The sequence below is a fragment of the Ranitomeya imitator genome, chromosome 3 (assembly GCF_032444005.1).
Source record: "Ranitomeya imitator isolate aRanImi1 chromosome 3, aRanImi1.pri, whole genome shotgun sequence".
NCBI lineage: Eukaryota > Metazoa > Chordata > Amphibia > Anura > Dendrobatidae > Ranitomeya > Ranitomeya imitator.
The window spans coordinates 134,935,214-134,951,338 of NC_091284.1; the positions used below are offsets into that span (position 1 = coordinate 134,935,214).

At 40.6% G+C, this 16,125-nt stretch overlaps 1 protein-coding gene across 14 annotated transcripts in view; it reads right to left on the reverse strand.

The window, feature by feature from the left end:
* The window catches only part of CNKSR2 (connector enhancer of kinase suppressor of Ras 2), a 550,079-nt gene that overhangs the window by 302,682 nt on the left and 231,272 nt on the right, over positions 1–16,125 (reverse strand). The gene's annotated exons all lie outside the window — the stretch shown is intronic.

Genomic DNA, 16,125 nt, shown 5'->3' on the forward strand with positions numbered 1-16,125 from the left:
TGTGTTTCCATAATTGGGTTGTCTCATTAGGACAACCCTTTTCCATATGCCCAAGTAGAGCTTACATAAAAGATGACAAAGCTTAGGCTTAGAGTAATAAAATGCAGAACAGTAACTTAAACGGTGTACCTCTTACAATATATAGACCTAAATTTACTGCATAAAAAAAATAAAACTCAATAAGTAGATCCAATGATGTGTATATTAAAAATGTGACAGATGAAAGTTATATACATCAAAAAATATTACCAGTAATTATTTGGGCCAAACAAGTTTCTAAATATGGTTTACATAAAAAATGCAAAAACTTTTTTACTAACAGGTTTATTACCTGTGCCTTAGCTTTATACCATAAATAAGATATTCCTCGATTTTTTCACAATATTCTTATTAACTATATAATTTCTTTATTAAATACCTAAGACATTTAAGAATTATCAATAGGAAGACATGATAAAACTTCAATAACCCATTTACTACCATGGCAATTGGTTGCCACGGCTAGAATGTACAGATTTGTTATAATATTAAAACCATACTTACCGTACTTTCAATTAATACCAGGTTAATTATTCTGGGTGCAATATTCTGCATGAAGCTCTCGTTTGAAGATATGGAGAAACATAAAATATTTTACTTTCTGATTCGGTGGATACATAGGATAGGAGGAAGCAGCCAGGAGATACAAGGTAGCATCAGGAATGAAGAACTGAACCTTTTACTGTCACTTCTTCCCCAGTACTGTCTCCAATGACACTCCGACACATACAGGAGCTTTTCATTATGTTATCACCCCCGTTTCCTATTTAGGGAACATATGTGTATTCTGGTTTGAGGAAGATATTTTTTCACCAAAGGAATGAGAACACGAGCAGTTTTATATCACCCTTTGCAATAAATTAGTCTATTTGTTGAATTCCTGACACAGAGATGGACTCCGATGGTGGAGCTTTTTGATTTATTTTAGGCCTGATAAATATGTTAGAGTTTAATCCACAGAATGGTTCAGCGACTATTTCATTTCTTTATGACAGCCAGATCAGGGCAGTAAAAACTTCTTCGGCATGTAAATGCCGACATTCTGGGAGCACCTTGTGATTAGTAGGCCCACAGAACTAACAGCTGTTGGGACCCATAGCATAAGTCCACAACTAACGGAGAGTTCAAATGAAATACACAGTGCAATAAGTGAGGACTATGAACGATAAAAAAGGCGTGGGAAATAAAATCCCAAGTTTTACTACGGAACTTCATGGCTTCTCTGCAGTGTTAATTTTTGCATTATTCCAGTGCCATGACATCATTGCATTATTGCTGTACGTGTCACATATCGTGCATGTGACACAATATGTTTTTTTCTTTATGTCATAATGTACATGATGACATTTGTGTGTTATTCCTATACTGTAATACTAATGATTGTGCTGGAAAGCCACCTAGTAGAATATCCCTGTGCGGTGACATGTCTGTGTGCATTAACCCTATTACCCCTATAATACCTATAGATATGATACACAACTGCAAGATATATAATAGATCATAGTTTATTGAATCATAAAAACTTCATAATACATAACCATCAATACAGGGGAAGACAAAATTAAGGTGAGAAAAAATGCGGGATGATACGGGGTACATATAATAGTATGCAATAACCATAACTCCAAGACTAATAAGTCCACAAACTCCTATGTTAATAAATTACACCACATAGGCATCATACCTTAAAAGTATATGGAGATGGAAATGTATTAACAATATGAAGATACCTGCATTGGATACACACATTAAATAATCATCAAAATAGGAGGAAACATAATGGTATACTAGCCAGTGAAGGAACCCCGTGGCAGCGCGCACCTGCCCGACGCGCGTTTCACCTGAGCTTTGACGAGTATGTATATACTCCCTATTACCCCTATGCTGTGACATCACTATGTCCTATTTCTGTGCATAATGGCGCAGTCATACAACTGTGTAAATCAGACAGAGACCTTTACGCAGTGTATGGACTGGCCGGCAGCTCTCACTACCCAAGCATGACAGCTTCATGTATTTCTATGCAGCTGTCACACTCGGGGTCAGTAGAGCTGCCGGCCAGTCCGTATACTGGGTTCCGATCTCGGTCCGATTTATATGGCTGTCTGACTATGCCATAAGGGAGACAAATAAAAATGTGCAATATAAGTTATTTCACAAAGCTAAACAGTTATTGTATTATAGACTAGAGAAAGTCAGGGATTATTAAACACAGGCTTAAAGCTTAAGAACTTTTGAACACTGATATTATTTCTCCTACATGTAAAACAGAATATAAGTCTATAAATTAAGAGACCCGCCCTTAGCTGGGCAGTGATGCATATCCAGCAAGGGAAAATGAAATCACAGGACCTGCCCTAAAAAGCTGTGAGAAATATAGATCCGTTCGTGTAATGTCACACGTTGTGTAGGAGTAAGCAGATGTTAGTGGAACAGGAATCCAAAAGACAAGGAACTGTCTCCTGGGCTTGATTCTGTTATGTTCTCCCATCACACAGATTTACTGGTACAGCAATTAAAAAATACAAACTTGGCTTTTGATTCCCATAAGATGAATTATACAGAAATCCAGAAATCAACAAAATCCTGTGGTTAAAGTGAATCTGTCGCCAAAATGTTTGTGTTTTAACTGAGATTGTAACAATACAGTAGAAGTTAAAAAGCTTTACACACTATATGGTTAAAAAAAAGTCTGCTCCACTATCTTGTAAGAATAAAAAAAAGATTGAAATCAGTGAGGTCAATGGAAAAAAAGACACCAGAAACGGTGAAGAGTCGTAGTGTGCTGTTTCTTAGAACATCAATTCTGTCTTGACTTAAATTCTGAAAGCTATTAACATCTTCGACTAATGGTAATTTCTATTAAGACAAAAGTCAGAATGTTAAAGAGATTGTCCCTTTCAGTAGAATAATCTCCCTAACGGCTTGTTCTTATAAAGAAACAAACCGCAATGTACTCACCTGTGAGACTTCGCTGCTGCTCCCAGTGTCTGGCATTGGCAGTCAGTGAGCTCAGTAGCTCCTCAAGTGTAGACGGAACACGCGCTTCACAGCCCATGAGCTCAATGATTGGCTGCCACGCCACTGATGTGATGTCAGTGCCACAGTCAATGCCAGACACCAGGAGCAGTGGTATAGACTTGCCGGTGGACCCGGGGAAGGTGCATAAATTTTGTTTTGTTTCTTTATAATAACCTGTAGCCATAGACATTCATTTACTTAAGTCCCTTTAAGAATCAGCACACCGTGACTTTTCACCATTCCAGAACAGTCCACATGACTCCTCCTGGGAAGCTTTTTATAACTCACACCCTAAAGTCAATTTTTTTTGTTCAAATATTTCACACTAAAAATTATTTTTTATTGTGCAAATAAAAAGGACTATATAAGCAAGACATCCATCTAAACACCAACACTGAAGACAGGTGCCTAAGCGGCAAAGACTTGACACAACTACCTGACAGTAAAAAGCATCATCTAAACTTTCTCCAATTGAGACAGAAAAAAAGACCAACTTTACAAAATTGACACAACTGCCCAACATAGTAAATAGCACCATCTAAATGGGGGACCTTTCTCCAGTTGAGCCAAAATGTGTGCAATACTTGTGGCACATGTGTGGCAACTGTGTGATGCATCGGTACCACACGTACCGATGCCTGGGAAGCAGGGGTACCGTTAGCGCTGTTCCCCTGGCACAGGGTGCTGAACACCTCTCTCATCATTCTCAGCTGTGCCGGAGATGATAGGAGAATGATGAGAGTTATATTCAATTGATAACAGCGACAACAGGCGGTGGCTGATGGGACTATTACTCACATCAGCTTTCACCTGCTGTCTCTAATAACAGTGAGAGCAGGTGGCAGCTGACTGGAGTATTCATCACCCGCCGCCTACGCTATAAATAATTTAAAAAAACGACGTCGGTTCCCCTGTATTTTCTATAACCAGCCAAGAAAAACTCACAGCTGGGGGCTGCAACCCTCAGCTGTCCGCGTTAGCATGTCTGGCTATTAAGAATAGAGGTGTCCCCAAGCTGTTTTTTTAAATTATGTAAATAAATAATTTAAAAAAACTGGCGAGGGGTCCCCCCCATTTTTGATAACCAGCCTTGCTAAACCAGACAGCTGGGGACTGGTATTCTTAGGCTGGCAAGGGGCTGTGGACATTGACTCTCTCAGCCTACAAATAGCAGACCGCAGCCGCCCAAAAAAGGCACATTTATTAGATGCATCAATTTAGGTGCTTTACCCGATTCTTCCCACTTGTCATGTGGCGGCAGCAAGTAGGGGGTTCATATTTGTGGGGTTCATATCACCAGACAACACAAAGCTGACATCAAACTCACTCAAGGGTTAGTAATGGAGAGGCGTCTATAAAACACCTATCCATTACTACATTAACTACAGTTTTATGGTAAATACACGGCAAATATAAGGTATTTTATTTGAAATCAAAACAAAACATATTTTTATATATATTTTTAACCCCTTAATGACCAGAAGTATTTTTGGTTTTGCTTTTTCATTTTTTTCTTCTCTTCTTCCCAGAGCCATAACTTTTTTATTTTTTGGTCAAAATGGCCATGCGAGGGCTTGTTTTTTTGCGGGACGAGTTGTACTTTTTAAAACAACACCATTGGCTTTACCATGTCGTGTACTCAAAATGGGGAAAAAAATTCCAAGCGCGGTGAAATTGCAAAAAAAAGTGCAATCACACATTTGTTTTTTGTTTGGCTTGTTTACTAGGTTCACTAAATGCTAAAACTGGCCTGCCATTATGATTCTCTAGGTCATTACAAGTTCATAGACACCAAACATGTTTAGGCTCTTTTTTATCTAAGTGGTGTAAAAAAAATTTCCAAACGTTGTTAAAAAGACAAAATTTTCCCATTTTCTGATACTCGTAGCGTCTCCATTTTTTGTGATCTTAGGTTGGGTGAAGGTTTATTTTTTGTCCGCCGAGCTGACTTTTTAATTATACCATTTTGGTGTATACGATCTTTTGATCGCCCGTTATATGCGATGTAGCTGCGCCCAAAAAAACGTAATTTTGCTGTTTTGGCTTTTTTTCTCGCTCCGTTTAATGATCAGGTTAATCCTCTTTTTTAATTGATAGATCGGGCGATTCTGAACACGGGGATACCAAATATGTGTAGGTTTAATTTTTTTGTAATTGTTTTATTTTGAATGTGGCGAAAGGAGGATGATTTGAACTTTAATTTTCTTTCTTTTTTTAATTTTTTATATTTTTAAAAACATTTTTTTTCTACTTTTGGCATGCTTCAATAGTCTCCATGGGAGACAAGGAGCTGCCTTGATTCGATGGGCTCTGCTACATACAGGCGATGATCAGATCAGCTGTATGTAGCATAATTGCTCACTTGCTATGAGCGCCAACCACCAGGTGGCGCTCATAGCAATCCGGCAGTGACAACCATAGAGGTCTCCAGGAGACTTCTGGTGGTCATGCTAACCCATTGGTGACCCGCAATCACGTGACATGGGTAACCGATGGGCGGATTTCCGGCACGATTGCCAGAAGTGCATGTTAAATACTGCTGTCAGCATTTGGCAACAACATTGAATAGGTTAATTGCCACAGGTGGATCGCAATTCCATCTGTGGCTCACCACCAGAGCCCAAATCAAAGGGAGAGAATCCAACATTGGCGTAAATTTAAGCCCATTGTTGGAAAGTGGTTAAAAAATAACCATCAGTTATACTCGCGTAATGCCTATTCCACTGAATCTCTTGTCTCCTGTAATAAAACAAAAATAAAAACAACAATATCCCTCACCTGTCCGACGTTGAGGAAGCTGGCAGAGGAATCCTCTGCCCTTGGATCGGAGACCCTGCAGCGCGACATGGGGTCCCTGATCGTTGCCATGGTCACCAACTTTCTCTGTCAGTGCTGAGCTGACAGTTTGCATAGCACTGGGATGCTGCTTGCATCCCCATGCTATACAAGCGATCAGCCTGCAAAGAATGATAGTCCCATAGTGGGACAAAAAAAAAGTAAAAAAAAAAAAAAACGTAAAAATGTATGGTGCAATTTCTCCTGTTACCGTTATGAAAATGCAAAATTTGGGGACAAAATACCATTTTTGTGGGGAAAATGTTATTTTATTATTTTATGGCTCAACATTATAAACTTCTGTGAAGCACCTAAAGGTTCAATATGCACACCACCACACATCTAAATACATTCCTTCATGGGTCTAGTTTCCAAAATGGTGTCACTTATGGGACATTTTCCCTGTTTAGGCACATTAGGGGCTCTCCAAATGCGACATGGCGTCGTTCGCCAATTGTTCCAGTAAATTTTGCATTTAAAAAGTCTCTGCTGTGCGCACAAACAGTGGTTTTCTCCCTCATATGGGGTATCGGCTGGCTCGGCAAAATTTCACAACAAACTCTGGGTTCGATTTTTTCCTGTTATCCTTGACAAAATAAAATACATTGGATATAAAGTAAATGTTTTGTGAAGAAAAGTTAAATGTTCATATTTTTTTCCACATTCCAAAAATTTCTGTGAAGCATTTGAAGGGTTAATTAACATGTTGATTGTGGTTTTGAGCACCTTGAGGGGTGCAGTTTTTAGAATGGTGTCAGTTCTGGGTATTTTATAACATATAGACCCCCTCAAAGTGACTTTTAACATGAGGTGGTCCCAAAAAATGGTTTTGTAAATTTTGTTGGAAAAATGAAAAAAAGCTGATCAACTTTTAATCCTTATAACTTCATAACAAAAAAAAAATGGTTCCAAAATTGTGCTGATGTAAAGCAGACATGTGGAAAATGTTATTTATTAACTATTTTGTGTGACATATCTCTGAGATTTAAGGGCATGAAAATTCAAAGTTTGAAAATTGCGAAATTTTAAAACTTTTCGACAAATCTCTGCTTTTTTCACAAATAAAAGCAAGTTATATCAAATAAATTTTACCACTAACATGAAGTACAATATGTCACGAGAAAATAATCTGAGAATCAACGGGATCCCTTGAAGGGTTCCAGAGTTATTACCTCAAAAAGTGACAGTGGTTAGAATTGTAAAAATTGGCCTGGTCATTAACGTGCATACCATCTTCGGTGGTAAAGGGGCTAATTAGGCATCAAATGTGAAAAAACGGATTCTGCCCAATATATTTTCCAACCCTTTCTATTGTATGGTAACATGATTAAGGGTTTCAGTATGTTTTATCTACTACCATGGCATTTTTATGCCATTTCTATTCACACTAATTAAGAAGAGTTTTTGGATTTTTGTGGAGCTGGATTTTTCTTTATTTGCAATCATTCACATCTAAGGCGCGGACGCTGAGCTTTATTTTTCCCTGACTTTCCACATGTGCCTACCGAGGGAATGCCTGTTTTGCAACCACATTATGAATAAAAGAAATTAAAATGTACGGTATATAAGCTACATATATAATACTCTTTCAACTTGATACATCTTAGGACTATTGTCTATTTATTTATTTTAGTCTATTGTAAGTTTACACCATCTATTAATTGCCAGAAATTTGTGACACAATTTTTATTCTTTTTTGGAGCACAGTGTTGTATGTTATGCCATACCCACTTAGTAAAATCATTCCCCCTTGTCGGGAAAGGTGCCTAAAGAAGCTGAAACACAAACATGGTGCAGGTTATGACAAAAAAAGTGGGTTTTTTGTGTGCAAATTTTACAAGAATTCAGGCACATATAGCTTGAGAAATCTCATCTATCTTTTCTCATATAAATCCTAAAGTGCCGCCAGTATATCATAAAATGCAAATCACAAAAGCAAACTAGGTCCAAATATAGAGCAATGCTAGTTAGATAAAATGGCTTAATATTGGTTGAAAAACAAGCAGAACTGTAATCCCCGACCTATCTGTCTCCGTCCCTATAATCCTGTAGAATGTAAGCCCGCAAGAGTAGGGTCCTCGCCCCTCTGTATCAGTCTGCCATTGTTAGTTTGTTTACTGTAAGTGATATCTGTATTTTGATGTAACCCCGTCTCATGTACAGCACCATGGAATTAACCCCTTCACCCCGAAGCCTGTTTTCACCTAAGTGACAGGGCCAATTTTTACAATTCTGACCACTGTCACTTTATGAGGTCATAACTCTGAAACACTTCAACAGTTCCTGGTGATTCTGAGAATATTTTCTCATAACATATTGTACTTTATGATAGTCATATAACGTCTTCGATATGACAAGCATTTATTTGTGAAAAGAAGGGAAATTTGGCGAAAATTGTGAAAATTTTGAAATTTTCAATCTTTGTTTTTATGCCCTTAAATTAGATTAGAGTTATATCACATAATATAGTTAATAAACAACATTTACCACATGTCTGCCTAACATCAGCACAATTTTGTTAACAATTTTTTTTTGTTAGGGAGTTATAAGGGTTAAAAGTTGACCAGCGATTTCTCATTTTTAACAAAATTTGCAAAACCATTTTTTTTAAGGACCACCTTACATTTGAAGTGAATTTGAGGGTCCTATATGACAGCAAATGCCCAAAAGTGACACAATTCTAAAAACTGCACCCCTTAAGGTGCTCAAAACCACATTCAAAAAGATTATTAACCCTTCAGGTGCTTCACAGGAATTTTTGGAATGTTAAAAAAAAAAATTAACATTTAACTTTTTTTCACAAAAAATTTACTTCAGATCTAATTTGTTTTATTTTACAAAGGGTATCAGGTGAAATTGGACCAAAAAAGTTGTTGTGCAATGTGTCCTGAGTACGCGGATACCCCATATGTGGGGGTAAACCACTGTTTAGGTGCATGGCAGAGCTCGGAAGGGAAGGAGCGCCGTTTGACTTTTCAATGTAAAATTGGCTGGAAATGAGATAGGACACCATGTCGCGTTTGGAGAGCCCCTGATGTGCCTAAACAGTGAATACCCCCCACAAGTGACACCATTTTGGAAAGCAGACCCCCTTAGGAACTTATGTAGATGTGTCGTGAGCACTTTGAACCCCCAAGTGCTCCTCTGAAGTTTATAATGTAGAGCCGAAAAAATAAAAAATCATATTTTTTTTTCACAACAATGATCTTTTCCCCAAAATTTTTTATTTTCCCAAGAGTAACGGGAGAAATTGGACCCCAAAAGTTGTTGTTTAATTTGTCCTGAGTACGCTGATACCCCATATGTGGGGGGAAACCACTGTTTGGGTGCATGGCAGAGCTCGGAAGGGAAGGAGCGCCGTTTGACTTTCCAATGCGAAATTGGCTGGAATTGAGATAGGACACCATGTGGCGTTTTCAGAGCCCCTGATGTGCCTAAACAGTGGAAACCCCTCACAACTGACCCCATATTGGAAATTAGACCCCCCAAGGAACTTATCTAGATGTGTTGTGAGAAGTTTGAACCCCCAAGTGTTTCACTAAAGTTTATAATGCAAAGCCATGAAAATAAAAAATCCTTTTTTTTTTCCACAAAAATAATTTTTTAGCCACCCAATTTTTATTTTCACAAGGGTAACAGGAGAAATTGGACCAAAAAATTTGTTGTGCAATTTTTCCTGAGTACTCTGATACCCCATATGTGGGGGTAAAACAATGTTTGGGCGCACGGCAGAGTTCGGAAGGGAAGGAGCACAGTTTTACTTTTTCAACGCAGAATTGGCTGGAATTGAGATCGGATTCCATGTCGCTTTTGGAAAGCCCCTGATGTGCCTAAACAGTGGAAACCTCCCAATTCTAACTCCAACCCTAACCCCAACACACCTCTAAACCCAACCCTAATCACACCCCTAACCCGAACATGCCCCTAACCACACCCCTAACCCTGACACAACCCTAATCCTAATCCCAACCGTAAACGTAATCCAAACCCTATCCCCAACTCTAGCCCCAACCCTAACTTTAGCCCCAACCCTAACCCTAACTTTAGCCCCAACCCTAACCCTAACTTTAGCCCCCACCCTAACTTTAGCCGTAACCCTAATGGGAAAATGGAAATAAATATTTTTTGTAATTTTATTATTTTCCCCTAACTAAGGGAGTGATAAAGGGGGGTTTGATTTACTATTTATAGCGTGTTTTTATGTTTGGCTGCTGTCACACACGAAGGCTGGTTTCACATTTGAATCTGTGTGCGCACGTACGATCCGCATGCGTCATGCGCATCTATCTTTAACATGGTGTACGCATGGATATGTGTTCACATGTTTTTGCATACGCATGCGTTTTTTCACGGTGTGCAACTGGGCGCGGCAAACGCACCATGTTGCATTTCTGGAGGCGTAAAAAATCTGTCAAATATGCACAGACATGTGCATGTGGATGAGTGCGTAAAAAAAATGCATTACTGTCTATGGGAGTGCTTGCGTACGCATGCGTTCGATGCGCTTGCGTACTTCGGGGTGCGCATGTCCAGAAACTGTTTTGAGACATGCCCATTGAGACACGCCCAGCTGGAAATATCGAACACATGCGCATAAAAAGCGCAAACGCATGCAAGAAAGCATGCAAACGTTGCATTTTTGTTGTCATGTGAGGATAAAAAATGCTGCATTAGCATGCACGTTTTTGCATGTGTTTGCAGTTGCGGATGATACGCTGCGCTCAGACGCAAATGTGAAACTAGCCTTAAAAACGCTTTTTATTGCAAAAAATAGTTTTTGCATCACCACATTTTGAGAGCCATAATTTTTACAGATTTTGACCCACAGCGTTATGTGAGGTCTTATTTTTTGCGGGACGAATTGACGTTTTTATTGACACCATTTTCGGGCACATGACATTTTTTGATCGATTTTTGGGAGGCAGAATGAACAAAAACCAGCAATTCAGGAATTGCTTTTTTTTTTTATACCGTTCCGCGTGTGGTAATATTGATAAGGCAGCTCTATTCTTCGGGTCAGTACGATTACAGCAATACCTCACTTATATCTTTTTTTTCCATGTTTTGGCGCTTTTACACAATAAAAACTATTTTATAGAAAAAATAATTATTTTTGCATCACTTTATTCTGGTAGCTATAACTTTTATTTTTCTGTTGATGGAGCTGTATGGTGGCTTGTTTTTTGCGGGACAAGATGTTGTTTTCAGCGGTACCATTTTTATTTACATCTGTGTTTTTGATCGAGTTTTATTGCACTTTTTGTTCTGCAGTATGATGATAAAGCATTGTTTTTTGCCTTTTTTTACGGTGTTCACTGAAGGGGTTAACTAGTGAAACAGTATTATAGAGCGAGTCGTTACGGACGCGGCGATACCAAATATGTGTACTTTTATTGTTTTTTGTTTACATAAATAAATGGATTTATTGGAAAAATATATATATTTTTTTTTTTTTTATTATTTGGGGATTTAAAAAAAATATATATATATATATATTTTTACACATTTTATTTTTGTTTTTTTTTACTTTAGAATATTGTCCCAGGGTGGGACATCACTGTATCATGTCAGATTGCAGATCTGACACTTTGCATAGCACTGTGTCAGATCAGCGATCTGACACTTTCCATAGCACTGTAGGACCCCCGCGGCCATTTTGGATCTGGGGGGTCTCCATGGAGACCATGAGAATAACGCGATCATATCGCGTTATTCTCATGGGAGCGCGCAGGGAGCCCCCGTCCCTGCGCGATCCCCCTCTAAGCCGCTCTCACTACTGACAGTGGCATCAGAGGGATTAAATGCCCCCGATCAACGCGGCGCTCAGCACAAGACCGCGGTGATCAGTGCGCCGTACTAGTACTGTGGCTGGCACAATTGCAGTTGTCGCAGCGCCGTACTAGTATGGCGCATGGCACAAAGGGGTTAATGGTGCTATATAAATAATAATAAGTGCAGCTCTGGACTACAATAAAGAATGTAACTTGGGATCAGGACAAGAAATAATGCAATGAATATATTAAGTTTCTCAACATGCTATGCAGAATAATTTGGTATTCAGAGGTGGATATAAATTTATTATTTTATTATTTAATTATCTCACTTATATATAGCACTATTAATTCCACAACCCTTTATACTCATCATTGGCAATGTCCCCATTGGAGATCACAATCTAAATTCTCTATCAGTATGTCTTTAGACTATGGGAGGAAACCGGAAAGCCTGGAGAATACTCATTAAAACAAGAAGAGAACATACCAACTCCTTGCAGATGTTGTCATTGGTTGGATTTGAACCCAGGACCCCAGTGTAGCAACGCAACAATGCTAACACTGAGCCACTGTCTAGTCTACATAAATGGAATACTAAATTACTGAAACAAATCCGTATGCTTTGTTTTATATCTGTCAATATAATCAGCCCTAATAAGCAGTCTACATGGACACCCAAGTCAAAGAAAGTTGAATAAAGTGATAACATGATATCTGTCTTGTTGCAAGAAAATCCACTTTCTTAAAGCGAACCCATTATGAGTTACGGCCATCACCTTTCGGGGCTGATAAACAGCATTCTATAATGCTGTATACCTGCCCATAAAACGACCTGTAAGAGAAGAAAAATAACTTTACCTTATATTATACTCACCTGCAGGGTGGTCTGGCCCGATGGGTATCCCTCTTTTTGATCCGCAACCTCAATCTTCTTTTGATGCCATCCTCCTGCTTGCTTCATGTTGATGACACGTCCCTGTATCATCCACACAGTCTGCCTGGCATCACACTCCTGCATAGGGGTACTTATCTGCCCTGCTGATGGCGGAACAAAATCCTGCAGTGAGCAGGCGCTGGGCCTCTCTGGCCTTTGCTGATGCCTGCGAACTGCAGGGCTTCTCCCACCTGCTCTGTCTCTCTGCTTCTCACTGCTGGTGACAGATCTCCCAATCCTGGACCCCCACATCTCATACATCCCATTATTACCCCTTCTAGAGCTCCCAACCCAATATAAACACCCGATATCTTGCCCACCTCAAATCCGTGCCCTTGACGCCCACCACCCTGCTCTCCCTCTCGCTGGATCACTCTGGAATGCCAGCTCCATCTGCAATAAACTCAACATGATTCACGACCTCTTTACCTCTCGTATTCTTTCCTTCCTGGGCCTCTCTGAAACATGGCTGACACCCTTGGACACAGCCTCCCCTGCTGCGCTATGCTACGGTGGACTCCACTTCACTCACACTCCTCGCCCTGGCAACAGACATGGCGGAGGAGTGGGCCTTCTCCTTTCTTCCAACTGTACCTTTAACCCAATCCCACCTCTACCCTCCCTTATCCTCCCCTCTTTTGAAGTCCACTCTGTCCGCATCTATTCTCCCTCCAACCTCCAAGTGGCCATCATATACCGACCTCCTGGCCTGACCACTGCCTTTATTGACCAATTCTTCACCTGGCTTCTTCACTTTCTGCTGACATTCCCACCATCATCATGCATGACTTTAACATCCCCATTTGAACCCACCAGTCTGAAGCCTCCAAACTCCTGTCCCTTATTTCATCTTTTTGACTTACTCAGTGGTCCTCCTCAGCCACCCACACAGACGAACACACATCAGACCTGGTCTTCACCCTTTTCTGCTCCCAATCTAACTTCACAACCTCCCCTGCATAGCAAAGTGCAACGAATCAATAGACAATCTTGGCACAATCACATCACTTAAAAGCTTCGGCAAGTATCCAGAATTGCAGAATGGCGTTGGAAGAAAATGCATTTGCAAGATGATTTCTCTGCACTCAAACAAGCAACACTTGCATTCAAATCAGCTCTCACCTCTGCTAAGCAGGTCTATTTCACATTCCTTGTATCTTCTTTATCCCACAACCCCAAACAGTTGTTCAACACTTTTAACTCCCTTCTCTGCCCACCACTGCCCCCTCCAACTTCCCTTATCTCTGCCGAGGACTTTGCCACGCACTTCAAAAATAAGATAGACCAAACAAGGCAAGTCTTTGTTGTCCGACCACCACAACCCCTTTGTATGCCAGGCCAATGCCCAAACCCCATAACTTCGCTCTCCAAAATCACTCAAGGACAGCTTGCTCAACTTCTCTCCAAATCACACCTCGCCACTTGTGCACTTGACCCGATCCCATCCCACCTACTCCCCAACCTCACCACTAAACAATCCCATCCCTAACCCATCTCTTCAACCTATCACTAACTTCTGGTACCATCTCCTCTGCTTTTAATCACACCTATCCTTAAAAAGCCTTCCATTGACCAGAGCGCTATGTCCAGCTATCGCCCCATATCTTTGCTCCCAAACTCCTTGAGCAGCAAGTCCATGTTGAACTTTCCTCTCACCTTGCATCTAACACGATAACCTACAATCTGGCTTTTGTCCCCACCATTCCACTGAGACTGCCCTGATGAAACTTACGAACAACTTACTTAAAGCCAAAGCTAACAGACAATTCTCTATACTCCTCTTCCTAGACCTGTCCTCTGCCTTCGACACAGTTGACCACTGCCTCCTACTACAGATCCTCTTTTCCCTTGGTGTCAAAGACCTTGCCCTATCCTGGATCTCCTCATACCTTACCAACCACACATTTAGCACTTCCCACTGCCATACTACCTCTACATCTCGCCCCCTCTCAGTTGCTGTCCCTGAAGGCTCTGACCCCTTCTCTAATCAATCTATATCCTTGGCCTGGGACAACTCATAACGTCCTATGGCATCCAGTACCATCTATATGCTGACACTCAGATTTACCTCTCTGGCCCAGATGTCACCTCTCCAAAATCTATCAGCCATATCTTCCTACTCCTCTCGCTTCCTCAAACTCATTGTGGACAAATCTGAACTCATTGTGGACAAATTGCACACCTTCCCTACCTGATCTATCTATCACAATAAATTAATTCACACTTTCCCATGTCCCGGTAATCCGCTGCCTCGGAGTAACCCTTGACTCTGCCCTGTTCTTCAAACCGCACATCCAAGCTCTTGCCACCTCCTGTCACCTTCAGCTCAAAAATATTTCCAGAATCCGTCCTTTCCTCAACCCTCACTCTACCAAAATGCTTGTGCATGCCCTAATCATCTCCCGCCTCGACTACTACAAAATCTTCCTTTGTGGCCTACCTTTTAACACTCTCACACCCCGCCAGTCCATCCTTAACTCTGCTGCCCGACTAATTAATCTCTCTCCTCGCTACACTCTTGCTTCCCCTCTTTGCAAATCCTTTCACTGGCTCCCAATTTACCAGCGTATCCAGTTTAAACTACCAACACTGACCTACAAAGCCATCCATAACCTTTCTCCTCCATATATCTCTCAATAACTTCCCTCACGTAATCGCTGGTCCTCCCAAAACCACCTCCTCTCCTCCATGCTTATTCGCTCCTCACCCAATCGCCTCCAAGACTTCTCCCGAATATCAACCATCCTCTGGAATTCTGTGCCCCAACACGTCCGGTTATCCGCCACATTTGGACCCTTCAAATGGAACCTGAAAACCCATCTCTTCAAAAAAGCTTACAACCTGTAATGACCACACACCTCAACACCATTGGAGCTGCTGAAACCCCCGACCTACTGTCTCCTTCCCCATAATCCTGTAGAATGTAAGCCCGCAAGGGCAGGGTCCTCTTCCTTCTGTACCAGTCTGCCATTGTTAGTTGTTTCTTTCAGTAATATTTGTATTTTGATGTAACCCCGTCTAATGTACAGCACCATGGAACTAATGGTGCCGTATAACTAAATAATACATCTCCAGGAGAGTCTGCCTCCAGATCTTATTTTAAATTAAAAGGGATGTTACCAGTGTGAGACAGGACATGACTGACAGTCTGCCCTCCTGATCTCGCTGAAGAACTGTGTGATACCTAAGAAAATACAGCAGAGCTGAACTTTGTCTCATTACAAACACATCTGCCACCCTTTTCTAACAGTGTGGTCATCTAAGGCTGGTTTCACCAAATTCCTGTACTTGGTTTGAACAGTAATCCTGAGGTGGCGGAGCCCCTTTAAATGTATATTCACCCTTATTCTGGCTTTGGCAGTCTACAGTTGTTAAGATTCATTTACTTTCTTTTTGGCAACATCTATGCACATATGACATTAGAAGTTACTAAATGAATCCAGTAATACAGAGATCACACAACTAAATCCTTAAAATCTAAATTGGCCTGTATATAATCAGTCCTAGTAGCTCTTAAAGCCA